The sequence below is a fragment of the Echinops telfairi genome, unplaced genomic scaffold, assembly GCF_000313985.2.
Source record: "Echinops telfairi isolate 266 unplaced genomic scaffold, ASM31398v2 ScPeMD7_7439;HRSCAF=8477, whole genome shotgun sequence".
Classification (NCBI taxonomy): Eukaryota; Metazoa; Chordata; class Mammalia; order Afrosoricida; family Tenrecidae; genus Echinops; species Echinops telfairi.
The window spans coordinates 2,871,203-2,880,240 of NW_022111339.1; positions in this window are offsets into that span (position 1 = coordinate 2,871,203).

Here is a 9,038-nt window from a genome sequence, read left to right on the forward strand (position 1 = left end):
ATATATATATGCAGAGTTCCAAAGACCAAGTAAGAAATACTTGCATCATGGGGAAAACAGGTGGATTTAGATAATTTATAATGCACTTCCTCATCCATACTAGAAACCGTTATCAGGGACTGCACACATTTATCTAATAGGAGCTGTCGAGGTCCCTGGAATGAAAGTGCTCCCTCCGGACATTCCAGCTTGCCCAACATTCACCCACTGCCTGCCCCTTAGAAGGGCCTGCTCCTCCTGGGGTGTCTGATCTACCAAGTTGAGATTCCTGCCCTCTGACATCAGAGTAGCAACCTGCAGAGAGAGAAAGAGCACAGCAGGGCCCCCAAGCGCCTCAGGCAGAGTTGAAGAGTAAAATGAGCCGTTTTTCCCAGCATGCCAATGTCCATCTTTGGCACGACACTGTCCAATGGAAACATAATGCAAGCCAACCTTGTAATTTTAAATCTTCTCGTAGATGCACTATGAAATTTTTTCTTTAAAAAAGGAATTCACCTGAGTGCTATCTTTTCTTTAACCCGATAGATCCAAAACTATGCTATTTCAACACATAATTAACACAAGTATAAATAAGATTTCTAAGTTGCTTTGTCTTTTTTAAAAATGCTTTCCAAATGAGTTTTATTAGCACACAACCCATGAATCATATCGTTCAATAGTTCGACTATATGAAGAAGACTTGTACAACAGTGAGAATTGGTTTGGGGTTTCATTGTAACTCTTCTAAATTTGCTGAGCATTTTGCATTTACAGCACACCTCCATTTGCGCTGCACTGTGAGATCCACACATCAAGTATACTATAGTCACGTTTTGGATGGCACTGGCGGTGTGGTTGTTGCGCATTTGGGATGCTAACCGCAAGCTCAGCAGTTCAAAATCACCAGCCACTCCTGGGGAGAGGGATGAAGTTCTCTACTCCAATAAAGAATTGGCGCTTTGGAAACCCACAGGGGCAGTTCTACTCTGTCTTACAGGGTCTCCACGAGTTCACGTCAACTCAATGGCAGTGAGGTTTTTGGTTTGGTATAGAGAGAAGAAGAGAGCTCTTGGAATCTATGTAGCGAGGAGCAAAAATAGCTGTATCGTCTGGGCCCCAGGACCTCTGCTGCAAGAGTCCTCGAGGCAAAATGAACCAAGGGAAAAGGAGGCTCATGCCCCACTGTGGGCAGAAGGAACCATAGGAGGCCTAGAACTGGAGGAGCGAGTGTCCAATAACTCAGCCTTCTTCGAGCCAAGGTCCTCACAACCGGGCCAATCAGCAACAGCACCGTGGACGGAGACAGACTTGGCGCTGTCAAGCGTTTCCTTGTACTTGGATCCACAATCAGCACCCAGGAAGAGTTGTCAAGAAATCAAGTGACGGATAGCATTAGGCTGGTCTGCTGCCCAAGACCTATTTAAACCATTAATCAACAGAGATGTCACTTTGAGCGCATAGAGGTGTGCCTGGCCCAAGCTGTGATGTTTTCAGTAGTCTCAGATGCACGGGCAAGCTGGCAATGGAGAATGGAAGGACCGATGCCTTGGAATAGCGGTGTCAGCACAGACGATCAGCTCGACCCTGGGCTGCCAGCAGAACGAACACGGCTGTGTGGGGAGAGAGGATGTCGAGACTTCATTCATGGACTTTAGGTGGGTCATCAGGAGAGACCAGTCCCTGGAGAAGGCCAGCATGCTTTGGAAAGTAGAGGGCAGTGGAGAAAAGGAAGCCCCTCAGTCAGATGGATTGGCACAATGGCTGCAACAATGGGCTCGCACATAGGAACGATTGTGAAGTTGGTGCGGACCAGGCAGGGTTTTTCTGTTGTACATAGGGCCACTAAGAGTCAGAAATGGACTTGACAGACCCTCACAACAGCAGAGCAGCATAAGACTTATTACAAATATTATAATAAAATATTACAATCATAGTTAGCGTGCAGTAATAGTCACTATATGCCAAGCTCTAGTCTGTGTGTTTGACCTATAGTAACTTATTTAATCCTCCAACAACCCTGAATAGGAGATGCACTAGAGTTAGACCCATTCACTGATGAGAAAACAACCACAGAGCAAGAGAGTGATGGGCCCAAGTCACTCAGCTAGTAAGTAGCAGAGTTGAAATTAAAACCCAGTAGGGTTCTCAGCCGTAAAAAAAAAAAAAAAAATGAAGCCCCGTGTGTGCTCCAGCAGGGTGGAGCTTGGAACACTACACTGGGGGAAATAAGTCAGTCACAAAAGGACAATTACTGTACAGTCCGTCTACATGACAGAGATCAATGTATAGAAAGGAACATTTATTAGTGAGAGAAATGGAAAGGGTGAAGAGGAATCTTTGCTTAGGGCAAGGGCGCTGAGTTCCTGTTACTGGAGAAGAAACTTGGAAACAGAGGTGCCGGTTGTCCAACATCACAAATAGAATGGATGTCGCTGGGTCACTCCTGTCAAAGATACTGAAGGGCAGACACTTGGTTAGGTACATGTCTGTAGCCACATGAAATCATGGTTGTAGAGAACTCCGAGGAGGAAGGAATGGGAGTTATTGCTAAAGGGATACGGAGTTACTGTTTGAGATGATACCATATCTTGGCAATAGGCAATGGTGATGGTTTTATGGCATTATAAGGTAACCAACATCACTGAAAGGAGCCCTGGTGGTGGCGTGGAGGGGATTCCGCATCGAGCTGCCAACTGAAAGCTGCCCCCTGGAGGAAAGAAGAGACCTCCTCCTGTCGAGGCGAAGGCTCAGAAACTCCACGTGGCAATTCTACTCGGTGCTATGGACTCGCTACGGTCAGAATGGACTGGATGGAAGTAGGTTGGTTTGGTTAAATGCTACTGAAATGTACATTTAAAAGTCATTGCGATAGCAAATGTTGGTATAGTTTATCATGATACAAAAATGTTTTTAAACAAACAAAACAGCCAAAGCCATGCCTCCAGAACCTGTGCCATTGACCATTTCCCATCATGTCTTTCCTTGGTTGTTGGTATTCTCTGGGCATCCCCATCGGCTGTGGAGAGTCTGGGTGGCAATGATCCAAGGAAACTTCAAGATGATGCCTCCTGGCTCACTGCAGGGACAGCATTACCCTTTGGAATGAGTGAGGCCCACCCATAGGAAGAGAGCATTAGGCAACAGCCATGGTACTCAGTGGTGTAGGGGGCTAAGCATTGGACTGGTAACCCCGAGGTCAGGAGTTTGAAACCACCAGCCACTCCATGGGACAAAGATGAGGCTTTCTACGCCCATAAAGAGTTACAGCCTCAGAAACCCACAGCAGTGCTTCTCCCCTCTCCTGTGGAGTTGCTGTGAGTCAGACTTGACTCAAGGACAATGAGTAAGACTTGGGGTTGGGAATCACTCCAGGAGCCAGTGCCATCATCCTGAAGGACACCTACCATGAATTAGCCTAAGACACTCAGACAGGAGCCCAACCTCACCGAGGAAACGCCGGCGGTCCAGAGAGGTCCGGCCCAAGAGAGCATCGGCTGGTCACTAGCCCACACACCTCGCAAACAGCATCGGTGGCAAGATGGACAAGGCAGAGGTTCTGGGGGCACCAGCATCGATTCCAGGTGAGGCCCTCAGCAAACTAAAGGAGGGAGAGGACACCGTGAGGCAACGAGCTCGAACTTCCGAGGAAAAAGCCAGCTGTCAGCAAGTCGGTTCCAACTGGTGGCAGCCCCTCGTACGCCGGAGCAGAACTCTCACAGCTGCACAGAGCGTCCGAGGGTCACGGGGCAGAGGTTGGTTGACAGTCCTTTCTCACAGGAGCCTTTGGGTGGACAAGCTTTAGGTTAAGAGTCGAGGGTATCTGCACCCCCCACAGACTCCCTGCTGCAGGACGAGAAAGGGCAACTGAGCTGGCAGAATGGACTCTACAAGGAAAGGCAGTAAGCCCTGCAGGCCTCTAGGTTCAGTGTATGGATCCGAATGATAACTGTGCTCGATATGGCATCAGACACATGCTAAGTCTCTCTTAAGATGAGACATGCTCGTCTAAAGGATTCTGGGCTGATTATATCAAGAAAACTACGTAACAAGAAAAGAAAGCAAACTTGACCGTCAGTTCCCATGGGTGAAGGAGGAGGAGTTTTGCTTAGGGGACACTGAGTTCATTTTAATGGTGGTGGAACAATTTGGAGGGGGATATCAATAATGCTTTCATAACATGAGTATGATAATGGCGCTGAATTATACATGTCAAAGTTGTTCAATCAGTAAATGTTTTGTTGTGCATATTTTTTACCAAAACTGAAAAATTAAAATGGCATGAATAACACTGAGCAGGGGTCCTCAAACTTTTTAAACAGGGGCCAGTTCACTGTCCCTCAGACCCATTGGAGGGCCGGACTATAGTTAAAAAAAATTGAACAAATTCCTATGTACACTGCACATATCTTATTTTGAAATAAAAAACAAAATGGGGAAAAATACCCGTTGGGCCGGATAAATGTTCTCAGCGGGGCCGCATGTGTCCCTCGGGCCGTAGTTTGAGGACGCCTGGCAATGAGTAAGGGGGAAAAGAAGATATTCTAAAATTGAATGCGATAAAGATTGTATAACTCTTCTTGATATGGTTGAACTCTGAATTGTGGATGAAGTGCCAAAAAAACTGTTTAAAAAAAGAAGAAGAAAGATTCTGGGCTGCTGCCTCCGACCATCAAACCCAGGATGTGGCTGGAAAAGCCAGAACAAGTGACCCTTGGCCCGCAGCGGAAGGTTGCCAGCAGACTTTCCCATCCTCCTCTGTGCTCTGCTCTGCAGTCTTGTTCACCAAAGAAAGCAAGAAGCCCCTGATGCCATGGCTTCTCCCTGTGGCTGAAGAAACAGCATCAAGACTCCTGCAGAACTCTAGTGAGTTCCAACGCACGGCCTCGGTCTCAACCTCAGCCAGAGAACTTGGGACACGCTGCTTGCATCCACTAAGTGATGGAAATCAGGTCAGGCATTGCTTATAAACATCACAAGAGTCGGCGAGTGCAATTTATCCTTCAAAAGTAAGAGAAGGCGACCTGGCCTGGGTACCGTGTCTATATCACCTGGGCAAAATTTCACTTCCGATTATCATGTTAGTTCCACCCAAGCGCCAAACCTCCCACAGAGCCAGCGTATCAGAGTAAACCATTCCCTATTCCCGCTCAATTGTCAGCTACTCTTATCATCCTTGCGCTCACGCTGAGACACCACTGAGCTTGACAGACAATAACAACAAGAACAACAAAAAGGCCTGCCTGGAAAATTATTGTTTTTATACGTAATACACATCAACTCGACAGACAGGTTCCAAAACATCCACCAAGTCACAAGCACCGTCTCCAATCTTCTTAGATCCGAGCGGGACCTCAGGGCACACGCTCTCTCTCCAGGCCAAAAAGGTCTTACCCAAACAGCACCATTAGTAAAGTGCCTGCTTCTATTAGTATTGTAAGAATGCTAATTGATGGGAACAAGCAAAACACACAACACAGAGTTCCAACAAGAGAAAGTAGGTGCCCTGTGAGACTCATTTTTATTATATACAAAGAATACTCCTGGTGACAGAAAACGTGGCAACGGAAGGGGTGGGGTGGGGGGGTTGTCCACATTTTGTGAAGACTCATTTTTATTGCTGCATACCTTTATTTCAAGAGATGAGTCAACAAGGCACTTTCTCTACTCAAAGGTCACTGATACCAAGGAGAAGACATGAGTTGATCATGAATTGTCTTCCCATGAACTCAGTAAGAGCAGGAGAGCTGGGCACGATGGGTTCCCTCTTGCACTTCTCCTGGAGGCTGGGTCCAGACAGGACGAGGCAGAGGTGGTCGAATTCTCACCTTTCATAAAGGAAACCCCGCTCCATCCTCAGTCCTGGTAGCTCTTAGGCAGCTATCACCCCTCTGCCCGTGGAGGCTATTGTGTGTCTACGATGCTGATCAGTTTCAGTGGAACTTCAGACTAAGAAGAAAAGCCTGCCGATCTCCTTCCAAAGCTCAACCTGGACAGCATACTGTTCCATTATGTGTGTGGTCAGCATAGGCTGGCAGCCAACTCAATGGCAGCTAACAACAGCCAAATATACAAAATAGGACGTTTTCTTGGATAGCCCACTGTCACTTCCCTAATGCCAGAGCTCCAGAGAGTCAAACTGAAAGCCAGAGTTTTTGGTGAGTTGATTTCTGGACGGAACACCATCAGCCAGGATCCTTGTTCCTCTCCAGTAGCTCCTACCCTCTGGGCCACAGGTCCCGAGGGAATAATTCCAAGGAGGTTACAAACCCATACTCTACACCAAATAGTTTCCAGCAATCAGATCATTAAAAATATAACGACTATCACATGAGGCTCATTAAATTCTTTGATATTAACAAGGGGTCCTCACCCTCGTAAAGTTGGAGAGCGATTACTCTAGCCTGTCTTTGATACATCAGACTTTAGTGCTTAAGTTATCTCCCACCTGGTGCTGAGCATCCTCATTCAGAGGATATGGCCAGAAACCCTCACTACCTATGAGGCCCCAGACACTTCACTCTCAGGTCAGTGCCTTAATTTCTCCTTAGCACTGTCCTTAGGCATCCTCATGGCAACCAACGGCACAAATGGAGTCTAGCCCACAGAGGTAATTTTAGGAATGGGAGGTGAGTATCTTCTTTTGGGTGCACTCTCCAATGGATCCATTTGGAGGGTGGGGGGCCCTCCATGTCAGTTCTCTGGAGACGGTCAAGTCAAAAGTGAGCATTACCCTAAGGGTGTTAAATTTCCTCAAGAACTCAAAGATAAAATGTGACAAGACAAGTTACCAACTGGGAGAAAATCGTCAGAAACCATATAACTGGCAAGAATCTAATAACTAAGAAATAGATCTAATACTTTGACCACTCGACAACTAATCAAACAAGTAGCCCGATTATACTGTGTATGGGCAAAGGTCTTGAATAGACATATCCCCAGTGAGGAACATGCAAGGCTCTATCTGTCAGGCGGCTGGCTGGCACCTGAAAGTATGAGAGAGGCCCTCAGATGAAACCGACATGGCCAAGGCTTTTAGCATCCAGAACTGTGAGAAAATACACTTCCGTTCTTAAAGCCACTGTGGTATTTGTGTCACAGCCGCACAAGGAAACTAGTGTCATGTTCTTGGGTTAGCTGGTGCAGAAAGATCCTGAACAGAGCTAAACTGTGAGACTCCAGAGGGCAGGAAGCAGATCTGACTCATCTTTACAATCACTGTCTGCCGCACAGGACCTAACACTGTGACTCAAGGAACTGAAACATCATCAAGGGACCCACCTGATGCTGAAAGATGATTTTATAGGTTCATGACAAATTGTCAACTAATTGCTTGCTTGAATGAAATGTTTTCTTCTGGGTATCCAACCTGTCTATCAAGAACAGGTGAAGCAGGGCTATATCAACATTCAGTATCTGGCAATAACCATCACAAAGTATTTTTGGAACGTGTGGGCCTATTCAACAGTTTCCCTGAATCTCCATTTTTAAAATAAAAATGCATAGGTACACAACATGCCTTAAATGTATGCACCAATTAATTCACCTGTTGGCTTCTAGAATGTATCCAGAAGACATTTTTGTGAATATACCCAAAGGTTTGGCTGAAAGGATGTCCACGTTTCAGTGTTTAATGAAAACTAGAAGCATCCAACATCAGAGGATTGCTTAACAACACACAGCAATTTGTTATGAGGGATATGAAAACATCATGTAAAATGGTTCTGAAGGAAAAAAAATTAAGGACATGGGAAAATATTGGTTACATACAGTTAAGGACAGAAAGGTTAGGAAATGATGTGCGTGTGGTATGTATATGATGCTAATATCTTTGAGGAAATATGCATGCGTAGAAGATAGTTCATGCATAGAAAAAGAGGCTGTAAATGTATGTGACAAAATGTTTATAAGTATCTGGTGGCATTGTAGGGTTGCTAACCACAAAGTCAGTCCATCAAAATCACCAGCCACTTGGAGGGAGAAAGATGAAGCTTTCATGGGATTACCATGGAGAGGTATGGTTCCAGAAACCTACAAGAGCAATTCTACTCTGTCCGACAGAATCACTGTGAGTCAGATATGTCTGAAAACCAGCGGGTTTGATTTGGGGCTTTGGTTGATGAGATTTTGAAGGAAATTATTAACCTTGTTTTTTTCCATGTTTTTTAATGGTGAATATATAGGTGACAAAACATTTGCCATCTCAATAAGTTTCATGTAATTGTTTAGTGAAATTAAATATGTTCGCCATGTTATTCAAGCATCACCACGAGCAATCACATTTTTGAATGTTTATAATGATTACACTTGTTACTGAAGGGGGAAAAACCTACTTTTAAAAAAAATTGTGAGTTTTTCCCAAGATGGTGACTGAGTAACACAGACTATAGGGACTCCACAGAAATTAGTGCAGGAGAGCAACTAAGAGTGAAATTTCACACCGCCGAGTCACAGGAGGAGCATCATAAACATAAGTAGACACAGATCCACTAGGTTTTAAGGAGCTTTGGGCTTTTGGCTTAACTCTGTGGAGAACAGCTAAGGATTAACCTTAGCCCTGCTACAGTCTCGGCTAGAGCCAGGCTCTTTTGGCTGGCTCAAGAACTTTACTTCAACATAGCCAAAGCTTGTCACCACCTTTGGGAAGAGTTTACACCCTTCCATCCCCACGGTCAAGTGATCAGGGCTCAGCTATATCTTTACTTTTGTTTCTTTCTCTTCTCTCTTTCCCCCACAGTCTCAGAATTTTTTCTTTTTACGTTTTTTTCTTCTTCTCTTTCCTATCACACACCGCTGCTGGCCTCCAGGCTGCTCCCCTGCACGTAGGGCCATTACACCCACCCTCTACCCAGCTGAGGGAGTTCCCATCCTCTGTGGCATAACATGGAGCTGAGGAAATGCTGCCCACCTTCCACTGCAAGGGAACTCACGCCTACCCTCCAAGGCCCTTTAAGTGACTGCAGGAACTCCTACCAGCCCTTTGGGAGCTCCACTTGGCTAGGGTAACCTCTGCCCATCTTCACATGGCTGGGGGAAACCCTGCCTGTCCTCCGCCATCCCAT